Raw genomic sequence first — 12,534 nt, 5'->3', positions numbered from 1 at the left:
AGCACCCTCACCCTAAAAGGAAACCCACTGGTGGTCACCTCCCCACCCAGCCCCTGGCAACTGCGAATCTACCTTCTGTCTCTATGTGTTTGCCTCTTCTGGATGTTTCAAATCGTACGACATGTGTCTTTCTGTGTGTGGCTTCTTTCCCTAAACATAATGTTGTCAAGGTCCATGCGTGTGGTAGCATGTGTCAGTGACTTGTCCCTTTTTGTGGCTGAATAGTTTTCCATTGTATGGATAGACCGGCAGTGCGTTTTTTCAAACACCTCCTGGCCAGAGGCTATCCGGCCAGGATTGAAAACACTTTTTAAGGAGTTTATCGCACTGTCTCTTGCTTTGTGTAGCAGTCTCTGAAGAGTTAAGTTGCACAAACTTGGGCCCCGAACTTCACATCCTTTGGGCCAGTGGGCAGCTGTCCGACAATCCGTTGGGTCAACCACGTGGGAGCTGCCTGCTCTGAAAATGGCATCGTGACTGTGCATTGGTCAGTTTGGTGGTCTGGCCTCGGCTTTCCTCACAGACCTCATTTCCCAGAGGTCATCCCCTCTGGTCACGCTCCGCCAGCCTTACTTAGGACTCCCCTCTGTTCCTCCGACCTCAGGGCCTTTGCCCCTGCAGTTCTCTGTGCCTGCAGTGCTCTCCCCTTCTGTCTTTGCATGGTCGCTTCTTTCTCATCATGTGGGCCTCACTTAAACGTTACCGCCTCAGGGCAGCCTTCCCCACCACCCCGTCTGAGGCAGCCACTGCCCCCGACGCTTCCACCCGGTTTGTCATCACGGCGCTCGTCTCTGTGGGAAGTTGTTTTATTCGTTCACGAGTTTCTCGTCTTCCCTTTCCCGCCGGAATGTAACCTCCACCAGGGTGGGTGCTGTTTCTGTTTCGTTCACTGCTGTGTTCACGGTACTTCTTACAGGCCTGGCGCTCCCTGGAAGATCTGTGATGGACGGACAGACTGAAGGAAGGAAATAGCACTAAAATTTCTCTACTGCATTTTCTAGTTTTTGTGTCTGTTTCCTCCTGGATCTGCTCTAATAGGGAAGCTGCTAGCCACAGGTGGCTGTGAGAATAAGAGTAAAAATAAAATAAAAACCAGCTCCGCAGTCGCTCCAGCCAGCCTGCAGATGCTCAGGGGCCGCGTGTGGCTGTAACTGCCCCGTCGGAACAGTCCCAGCCTGGCAGCAAGGGCTGCCGGGACCCCCGGGAAGGGGCAGGTGCCGCCTTTGTGCACCTTTCTGTCCCTGGGCCGGCTCCACCTCCTGGTGCCTGGTGGGTTCTCAGTAGCTGTGAAGTGAATGAAGTACTGCTCAGCTGATGAACGGGCAAGTGCGCGTAACGGCGTGAATGACCCGTCCAGTCCCCAGGCCCCCCGGGGGCTCCAGGTCTGTCTCTAGTCGGCCGGGCATGCCTGGCTTGATGCAGCAGCCCGACAGAGGCGCCGTGGCCGCCTGCTCCCCACCAGGCACCATGCCGGCGGGAGGTGGCGCCGGGATGCTGTGCTTCACGCCTGCCAGCGCGGCGAAGGTGAGCTGTGGGCGGGGAGATGCTGAGCGGGTCCAGGGCTCTGGCCGCAGCGAGCTCGGGGGGGGGGGGGTCTGTTTGACTTGGGCGGGAGGGGGGCGGTGGCGGTGTGCTCGACTTCTCCGGAGCCCGGATGGGATTCAATAGTTCATTCATTCACCAAATAGCGATTTCGGGTGAGGCTGGTATCAGCGCCACTCAAATGGACCAGAGACGGTTCGTGGAGGTCGCAGGTGGGAAATCAGGGCGCTGGGTACCAGAAAGGGAGACTATCCCGCGCGAGCAGAAACGCCAGGCAAACGAAAGGACACACAAAATGCACACCGACTGTCCACACGGAGGGCTCCTCCCCGTCCTGCCGTCTCCTTGGCCCCCAGAAGCGCCCCGATCTCCTGAGGGACCAGGGTCTTGGGGTTTCTGGGCCACCAGACCTGAGGCTTCCCTTGCAGACAAATGACCTCCCTTCCCGGCTCCATCCAAACATTTTATATTTTTGCCAGGATGACTGGTGGGGTGGGCGGACGGGGACAGGAGGAGGAAGAGAGCAAGAAACGCAGGAGAGCCGTGTCTGCCCGATCTGCCTTCCGGGTGGGACCAGCTGATTAGACCTCGGATGCTCTGGCTGGCAGGACGGCGAGGGCCGAGGGCCCGGAAGAGCCCTTGAGGAGATGTCAACTTCCCCAAATCCAGCCTCGCCGTCTTTGTCTTAACGGGGCTGGTTTGGGTGGAGGGGGCCGGCCACGTCCCTGCCTTCCTTCCTGCCGGGGTCAGCCCCTGACGCACCTGGCCAGCGAGGGGTGAGCAGAAGATGCCAGGTGGGCTTCTGGAAGGTCTGGGCGGAGAGCAGAAGGCAGGCTCAGCTCCTGTAACCATGGAAACGGGGTTGCATGCTAAGGATGCTGGGGCTGGGGGCCGGGGCCCCTGGGACCTGGGTGACCCCAGACCTGGGCCCCATTTCACACGGGAGGTCATGGGAGGCCGATAGTGTCAATAGAGCTGGACACAGTCCAGGCTGAGCGTCTTCCTCGCTGAGCTTTCAACTTGGACGAGAAGGGAGAAGTCAGGACAGCATTTTGTTTCTGGAAAAGCATAGATGGAAGTCGAAGAAATGGACTGGTGGGCATTTCACAGCCAGTGTGGTACGTTTCGCTGCATCCCCTAAAAAGATAAGTGTATGTCTCAGCCCCCGGTAGCCATGAACGGGGTCTTATCTGGAAATAGGGTCTTTGCAGATGGTTAAGTTTGGAGAAGGCCACGCTGGAGTAGGGTGGGCCCTGGTCCAACGAGTGGTGTCTTTGTAAGAGAAAGGAAAGGGGAACTTGGACGCAGATGCACCCGCATAGAAGAGACACGCGGGGAGGGGGCCGGGCGAGGGTGGAGGCGGAGGCGGTAGTGACGCACCTACAAGCTGAGGGGCCCCGAGGACGCCGCAGCCCGGGAGGCCGGAGAGAAGAGGGCACTTCCGCCCCCGAGCCCCCAGGAGGGACTGCCCTGCCGACACCCGACACCTTGACCGCGGACTCGTGGCTTCCAGAGCCGTGAGAGAAGACATCGCTGGTGATTTAAGCCCCCTGTTTGGGGTGTTTTGTTACGGTGGCCCTAAAACCTCTTGCAGCCACTCTTCCATTTACGTTGGACCTGCCAGTGGCGAGGAGGACAAGGCACGGTGGAAACGGGAAGGGGCAGCTGGCGTCGGGTCCGTCGTCTTGGAAACCCAGGGCGAGCGGGTCGCGGCGTGGATGCCGCAGGATGAGTCGCCCAGATGGCGCCCAGTCGCCCAAGTTCTCTCTGCCTGACTTGGTCTGTGTCACTCAGGGCATCTTTTAGTTCTACACGGGCCAGATAGTTGAGTCAAAGCGGTGTCAGCAAGAGAAGGGGAGTTTTTGGCTCACGTAACTGAGAAGCCCGAAGGGGAGCCCCGGTTTCAGACACGGCCAGACCCCGAAGGGCCCGACTCTGGCCACTGGTTTCGGCTCCCCCAGCCCGTCTGGGTCCCCCGGCTCCTGCAGCCCCTCCCGTGCTGGCCCTACTCTCAGCAGCTCCTCCCAAGGGCACCGACGACTCCAGGCTAACGTCCTGTCAGGAGAGACACCCTGTAACTGTGGCATCTCTTGCACCTTGAATTCTAGGGACTGAGACTCAGTCCCGGTTAGACCTCTGAACACGGCACCACGGCCAAGGGACTGTGCTCCGCCCGCCTGGGTCGTGTGCTCAGCCCTGGAGCTGGGGATGGGGTCGGCACCCCCTGCGCTCATGGACGGAAGGTGACAGCGGTGGTTCTCTGAGGGAAGAAGGAAGCTGTTTCCAGAAGGAGGCGGAATGGATACCGGGTGCAAAAGAAGGAATGTTGGTGGCCCCCCCCTCCAACTGACACGTTGACACGTAATCCCACCGTGGTGGTGTTTTGAGGTGGGCCTTTGGTGAAGACGTCATGAGGGGGGAGCCCTCGTGAATGGGTTGAGTGCCTTTTTTGAAGAGACCCCAGGGGCTCTCGCCCCTCCTGCCAGGCGAGGACACAGTGAGAAGACTGTGAACCAGGAAGCTCGTCCTCACCCGACACCAAATCTGCCAGCACCTTGACCTTGGGTTCCCAGCCTCTGGAACCATGAGAAAACCGTGTAGAAATACCACCCGTCTGTGGTGCTCTGTTACGGAAGTCTGGATGGACTAAGGCGCCGGGCAGTGAAAGCCACCCAGGCCCCCTTTGCTGTCCCCTAGTGCCCTCCTTCCTGTGTGTCTGTTACTATCACTGTGTAACAGCTCAGCCCCAAACCAGGCAGCCGAGACCACGGCAGCCATCTCGCCGTCCTCTCTCGTGGTTCTGGGGTCGACAGGGCTCCGCGGGCGTCCCGCTCTGCGCTCTCACGCAGCTGCAATCGGGTGATGCCCGGGGCAGCGCGGAAGCTCCATCCCCCTCACATCTGGTGGCTTGTGGTGGCCGAACGCCTACCTGCACGTGGCCTTTCCGCGTGTCCTGGGCTTCCGCACGGCACGGCGGCTGGACCTCAGGGTGAGCGCCCCCGGAGCACCAGGCAGAAGACGCATCCCCTTCTGTGAGCTGCGCTTGGGAGTCACACCCCAGAGGCGGGTGGCAGCCCCCAGCCCGCGGCCACCACCCCCTGCCCGAGGCCGAGCTGCTTCTCAGGAGCACAGTCCCGTCCCGCGGCCCAAAGCAGCCACCCGGAGCCAGCCCGCAGTGGGGAGACCTGTGGAGAGACATCCCTTTGGGGTCGGAGAAAGCCAGGCCCCCGCGCTTCCCGGCTCGGCTGGGACAATCAAGGTACAGGCCTAGCCGAACTGGTGACTCGTGAGGTCACACGGCTTGATCTGGGCTTTTGAACATCCTGGGAATGCAACTGCTGGACCAAGAGGGGAGAAGGCTCCAGGAGAAGAGGAGGTGACAGCGGTCGGAGGGGTGTCGGGCGGGCACGGGGGGAGAGCGCGGTCCCTCAGCGCCCCGGGGAGACGTGGGATGAGGCGGGAGGGGCGGGCCGGGCGTTCAGAAGGCGTCCGTGAGGCTCTCTCGACGGAGGAGGTGAAACGCCCCCTCCCATGAGTCTGAGAGAAGCTCTCGTTCATAAAAGTCCGGGGAGAGGCTGGATTGCAGGCGCGGCTGGGTCCTCCTGCCCTTACTCTGGGCTCTGCTTTCCAGTCTGTTGGTGGTTCTCCAGGTGGGCTTCCTGGGCCAGGAGCATCGACGTGAGTCACCTGGGCGGTCGCCGGAGCAGCGGATTCTCGGTCCCGGCCCAGAACTGCTGACCCACGGACTTCGGGGCCCGGCCCAGCCATGTGCGTTACTCGGCCCCCGAGATGATCCTGAAACACGTCAGAGCTTAAGAATGTCTCCCCTCTGTTAGTTCTTTCTCGGTCAGGCCATCTCCACGTTCATCGTCTGCCCCTCAAATCAAGCAGAACTCCCAGGCGCTGGCCGGGTCGGGTCGTTTTCCCATCCCTGTGTCTGCTAGGCGTGGCCGGGGAGATGGGACGGTGATGGCCACCTGGGTAGCCTGGTGCCCAGAGCTGGGGCAGCCCCCCAAAGGATGCACATGGTGAGCTGGGGGTGCCTCCCACCCAAATCAGAGTGCCATTAGCAGGAGAGGGGAAATGCACGCTCAGGAGGCAAAATCAGGAGGCGCCCGCTAGCGGGACCCGGAAGCCAGCCGGCCGGCCGGCCTCCTGGGTGAGACCGGCGTGGTCCACGAGGCCCCATACTCGGGAGGGCCTGGGCCGGGGGTTCAACGCGCTGCAGTCTCTTTGTCAGTGTCCCGGGGCGGCCGTGACGAAGCACCGCGGGGCAGGCAGCTTGACCAGCAGGAGTGAATCCTCTCACAGGGCAGGTGCCGCAGCGCCGGCTCCTTCCGTGCCCACGGGGGAGAGTCCGTCCCGGCCGTCTCTCCTTGGCCTGCAGACAGCCCCGTGTCCCCCTGCGTCTTCACAGTCTTCCTCCTGCCCTCCGGTCTGTGTCCAAATTCCCCCTTTTCCGTAAGACACCAATCCTGCTGGGTTAGGGGCTCGCTCAACCCCAGGATGACCTCATCTTAACTAATTCCATCCGCGAGGACCCAGTTTCCAACTAAGATCAGATTCTGAGGTCCTGGGTGCTGCGGGGGGCGGGGACAGTTCAGCCTGTAACACTTGCCATCTTATAGCTCGTAATCGTTTTGTTTTTGAGCCGGTGTCTGTGGGTCCGATGGGACGACGGAGCTTGCCCTGGGGGTTCGGCTGTGCGTGCCCTCGGGAGGTCCTCCCTCTGTCTCCCGGGATGGGTTCTCAGGCGCCCTGTCCCCAGCCCCGCCACCCTGCATGCCTGCGCCCTCCCTGTGCACCCTCGCTCTGTGACACGCAGCCTCTGCCTTACATCCTCCTTGGGGGCTGGGCTGGGCACAGGGGGTGCGGGCCAGGTGCGCGCACGCCGCCGGGTCTCAGGCGGGGCCTGGCGGTGGCTGGCGGGTGACTCAGCGGGTGAAACCTCACCTGCCCCAGTGCAGGTACCGAGTGCATCCTGGCGTGGAGGTCGCCAGCTTTTGGGGGGGTTACCGTCCAATGTGGGCTGGGTCAGTGGGTCCCTGGGGAAGGGGACTGGGTCTAGTGGCCCTGCCGGGTCTAGTGGCTGGTGGAGGGCGGACTGCGTGCTGAGTCACAGGACGGGACCCCCGGAATCTGTGCAGGTCTGTTCGCACCTCGAGGGTATTTTCATCTCCCAGGAATCACGACATTAAGGAGCAAACAAAGACACCGTGACATACACCAACGTCCTACTGTATAGCACAGAGAGCTGTATTCAGTATCTCGTGATAAACCATAATGGAAAAGAATATAAAGAAAAGAATGTATGTATATGTGTCACTGAATCACTCTGCCGTACAGCACTAATTAACACAACATTGTAAATCATTATACTTCAATTAAAAAAACAATAATGAATTAAAAGACTCATAAAAAACAAACAGACAGACGCCAGGAGGGCTCGAGAACGAGACCACACAGATGGGGCAGTGTCCTATTTTAGTGTCTCTAACGGCACTTTTTCCTGCTCCCCGTTTCCATTTCACACTTGGCCCTACACCTTATACAGAAGCCAGAGCGGGGGGAGCTGAGACATTCACGTGGCAGGTCATGGGGGGAGCCCGGCTCCCACTGGGGGGGGTCCACGTTGCCCTCTTCCGGACAATGCCACTGACCTTCTCAGTGATGGCTTTTCCCCTTGAGGTCTCTATACGAATTGTAACCGTGGAGACCGCAGTTGGGGGTCTCCAGAAGTCTGCGGCAGGGGCTTGCCAAGGGTGGAGGCGTGGGCTTCGGAGGAGAGGACAGACACAGGGGTGTTTACAAGGTAGCTCTGGCAGAACCAGGGGACCAGCCAAGTAGTGGGGATGAAGGACCAGGTGTCTCCATTGAGGGAGAAGCTGGGTTGGGGCCTGGCTATTGTGGAGCTGAACCCCTACTGGGGGCGTATTTTCATTTGAACAGGTAGATGCCAGGCTTCCCGTCAAAGAAACGAGTCTCGAACAGCACAGTTTCAGATGGCATCACCTGCTTTTTTCACTGCCTGCTCCGTCATTGAATAAGCTTGACTGAGATCAGTTGAATGATCAGTTTTCATAGATTCTGAGACACGTTTCGTCCCATCACCGTCACTGTGATGATGGTATCTTTTCTTGACTCTGCTTTCTACTCTGGGCCTCAGTCTCCCCATATGTAAGAAGGATGTTGGGTTAGCCAGTGCCTGAGGAGTCGGGAGAAGCTTCTGGGGTGCTGAGACTGGACCCGTGGGGGACACGGAGCTGCCCCCCTGCAGGAGGGTCCATCACAGGAGGACGTGTCACGTTCCCCATTGGTTGCTCCTCTCGGTATTGAAGCTTCGTGACGACCCCTGCAGATCATCCTTGTTGGCCAGGGCGTTCCCGTGGAAGGCCTGTTCCAGGGTTTCGAAACAACGCCCCAGGAGCAGACCCATCCCACTGTCCTGGGGAAAAACAAGAAGAGCTTCTCTTCCAGGGGTGTCAGGCAACCACAGCTCATGTGGCCTTAAAAACACTTAGACAAAGACAAGTATCATGCGCTATCGCTTATATGTGGAATCTAAAACGACGGTACAAATGAACCTATTTACAGAACAGAAACAGAGTCACAGATGTAGAAAATAAACTTATGGTTACCAAGGGGGAAAGCGGGGGGAGGGATGAATGGGGAGATTGGGATTGACAGATACACACTACTGTATATAAACTAGATCATTAATAAGGACCTACCGCATAGCACAGGGAACTCTACTCACTACTCTGTAACGACCTATATGGGAAAAGAATCTAAAAAGAGTGGATCTATGCGTGTGTATCACTGAGTCACTTTGCTGGACACCTGAAACTCGCACAACGTTGCAAATCAACCCTCGTCCAATAAAAATTAATTTAAAAAGTAAGTACACAGTGCCAATTAGCAACTGATTAAAATTTTGTGACTGAAAAAAGAAACCACACTTAGAGAAATCATCACGTTAGGTATCTGGCAACCGTTGCCCCTTTGGAGGGTTCCGGGGGAGGAGAGCTTCGGGGGGCGGTGGGTGGAACCCACACCATTTACCCGAGATCTTCTTGCCTCCCAGGCTCTCATCTGTTAAATGTTCAGAGACGGTTCTAGCAGGTGAAACGCATCTTAGTTTGATTCAATTTTCCTGCGTCTGTTCATTCATGACAAAACGAACCATTTCCATGAGAGGGAAACTGCATTTCCTTGTGAATGACAAGTGAATGGATCATTGGAAGTCAACGCCAAGGCCTGTCAGGAACAGTTCCTTCACGTGCCAGCCTTTGCAAAAGTTATTTCAAAGCTTGGCACTTTGGTGGAAAAATCCACCCTGGAGTTTTCCTGGATGCTGTCGAACTGGCCGAAGTCTCTGAGACCACAGACCTCAGACCCGATTTGGGGTTGCGTTACATCACACACCAGTACTTTGAAACCTACTTTTGTACGGAAATGAGTATTTTTGCTGAAGAATAAAGGACGAATAATTAACAATGAAACTTTGGAAGTTACTGTATGGCTTTTAAATTACCTTTGGCTGAAGGAAACATTTAGAGTGACGTGGTGGAAAATATCCCAGGAGAAAACCTCCTGGGCCGGGTACCGGAAGGAAGCTGTCCTGGGATTAAACGTTGGTCAAGGTTAATATCAACATGGATAATTAACATTCAGATGATGCAGTCTGGCTGCATCTCACGAGCCATTGTGCGTGTATTTTGGGGGCCATTTACTGGACTTGAACTCAGTACCTGTTTGTTGGAAGAATGAAATAAGGCTCAGAGCCGGGAGTCACCAGCTCAAATGCCACCGGCATCACAGAGCACCCAAATGAGTGACCTTGAGCAGGTGGGCGAAACAGAGACATGGCCTTTACTGTCACAGGGGAAATTTGTTTTCTCCCATTTTTTTCTCCGAATACTCTCTAGGACTGGTTAGTTTCCCAATTTTATTCTAACCATATGATTAAAAAAACCCAGCGGGGCACATGGCAATGGCCCTGACCTCAGGGATGCAGAGGCAGCAGGAAGTGGGGCGGACTGTGGGGACAAGGGCACAAGGCTCATCTGGAGCAGCAGCTGCCACCCAGCGCCAGCTGACTGCCGCCAGCCAGGAGCGTGGGGCAGGCTTGCCAGCACGTCCAAGTTTTCAGGAGAAGCTGGCCATCCGGGTCTTCACGTGAGACTTCTTTGCATTTATTTTATTTATTAAAAAAAATTTTTTGTTTACTTATTGGGTTGAACCGGGTCTTAGTTGTGGCAGGCGGGGCCCTTAATTGCAGCACGTGGGCTCCGTAGTTGTGGCAGGCGGGCTCCTTAGTTGTGGCATGCGTGTGAGATCTAGTTCCCTGACCAGGGATCGAACCTGGGCCCCCTGCACTGGGAGTGCAGAGACTTAACCACTGCACCAGCAGGGCATTTAAATGTTGCAGCTGCAAATGAACTTATCTACAAAACAGAAACAGACTCACAGACATAGTGAACAGACTTGCGGTTGCCAAGGGGGAGAGGGGGGAAGGGAGAGGAATGGACTGGGAGTTTGGGGTTAGCAGACGCAAACTACTACATTTTGAATGGATAAACAACAAGGTCCTACTATATAGCACAGGGAACAATATCCAATCTCCTAGGATAAATCATAACGGAAAACAATATTAAAACATTAAAATATTAAAAAGAATGTAGGGACTTCCCTGGTGGCACAGAGGTTAAGAAGCCACCTGCCAATGCAGGGGACACGGGTTCGAGCCCTGGCCCGGGAAGATCCCACATGCCGCGGAGCAGCTAAGCCCGTGTGCCACAACTACTGAGCCTGTGCTCTAGAGCCCGCGAGCCACAACTACTGAGACTGCGAGCCACAACTACTGAAGCCCACGTACCTAGAGCCTGTGCTCCACAACAAGAGAAGCCATGAGAAGCCCGCACACCTCAATGAAGAGTAGCCCCCGCTCGCCGCGACTAGAGAAAGCCCGCGTGCAGCAACGAAGACCCAACGCAGCCAAAAATAAATAAATTTATAAAAAAACCCAAAAAACAAAAATAAATAAAAGAAGCAATGGGATAATATAAAAAAATGTATATATGTGTATAATGAGTCACTTTGCTGTATAGCAGAAATTAGCATAACATTGTAAATCAACTATACTTCAATAAAGAAAAAAATTTTGCAACTGATTTTATTTTTATATTTATTTTTTAATTAATTTTTATTGGAGTATCATTGATTTACAATGTTGTGTTAGTTTCTGCCGTACAGCAAAGTGATTCCGTTATACATATACATATATCCACTCTTTTTTAGATACTTTTCCCATATAGGCCATTCCAGAGTACCGAGTCCTTATTAGTTATCTGTTTTGTGTATAATAGTGTGTATACGTCAATCCCAATCTCCCAATTTATCTCTCCCCTCCCTTATCCCCTGGTAACCATAAGTTTGTTTTCTACGTCTGTAACTCTATTTCTGTTTTGTAGAAAACCTCCCTTAGGTGGGTCAAATGTGGGGCAGAGAGAGGGGGAACCTCTTAAGTGGACTTGAGCCCCCAGAACGGGGAACAGGTCCAGAGAAAAGGATCCATCCCTAAGAGGCGGGAAGCAGGCGTGCCCGGGCTGTGATGGCCAGGACACAGGGAAACTGAAAGCCTCCTACTTTGTTGGTGGGAGTGTAAAATGGTGCAGCTCTTTTGGAAAACAATTTGGCAGTTTTTGAAAAAGCTAGACATAGTCTTATGTGACCCAGCAAGTTTACTCCTGGGTATTTACCCAAGAGAAATGAGAACACACATTCACCCAGAGACTTGTCTACAAATGTTCTCAGTAGCGTGATTCATAAAAGTCAGAAACCCAATTGTCCACCAGCAGGTGAGGGGATACACAAAACGTGGGAAATCCATACAGAGGGATACTATCTAAAATTTGTTTCCATTTTATATTGGAGTACCCAGTGGATTTACAATGTGGTGTTAGTGTCAGGTGTACAGCAAAGTGAATCAGTTCTACATGTACATGTGTCCACTCTTTTTCAGATTCTTTTCCCATATAGGTTATTACACAGTAGAGAGCAGAGGTCCTTGTGCTAGACAGAAGGAATACTATTGAACCCTGCAGCAACAGAAATGAACTTCAGAATCATTACATGAAGTGAAGGAAGCGGATACAAAAGCCTGCTGACTGCAGGATTTCATTTATGTGAGATTCCTAGGGTGGGCAAAACGATAGAGGCAGAAAGCAGCTCAATGGTTTCCTGAGGCTGGAAACTTTCCCGGGTGATGGGAACATTTCAGAACCAGATTGTGGTGATGGTTGCATAACTATAAATGTACTAAAAACCCATCCAACTCTACCTTTACAGTGGGGGTGTAAATTATAGCTCAATGAAACTGCATTAAAAAAACTTATGGGGCTTCCCTGGTGGCGCAGTGGTTGAGAGTCCGCCTGCCGATGCAGGGGACGCGGGTTCGCGCCCCGGTCCGGGAAGATCCCACATGCCGCGGAGCGGCTGGGCCCGTGAGCCGTGGCCGCTGAGCCTGCGCGTCCGGAGCCTGCGCTCCGCGACGGGAGAGGCCACAGCAGTGAGAGGCCCGCGTAGCGCAAAAACAAACAAACAAACAAAAAAACAACTTATGGTCCCTCTCCACGCAGGGCTTGGGAGTATGAGGACATTTAGGTGGTCCCCGTGGCCTCAGCTGTCTCTAGGGGTTTTTCTCTGCCTTTGCTTTCACGGCCTGCAGAGCGTTGATTGAGCAGCAGAGGGCGCTCTGTCACAGTCCCTGAGTCCAGGCTCTTTGCCCAGCTGTGGAATGCGGCTGCTTTTTCTCCTTTGACAACTGTTCTTAAAATCCTTGGGTCAATAGAATCGGTGTCAATCAAACCCCATTTCTCACTGACCTGTGCGACCCTTTAAGAGCTGTTTATCTTCGCTTCTGAAGGCGGGCCCCTTCCGACTTCAGGCCTCCAAAGTTATAGCAGGACATGAATAATCCGCAGACAATGG

The sequence above is a fragment of the Physeter macrocephalus genome, chromosome 19 (genome assembly GCF_002837175.3).
Source record: "Physeter macrocephalus isolate SW-GA chromosome 19, ASM283717v5, whole genome shotgun sequence".
NCBI lineage: Eukaryota > Metazoa > Chordata > Mammalia > Artiodactyla > Physeteridae > Physeter > Physeter macrocephalus.
This window is presented reverse-complemented; position numbering follows the sequence as displayed.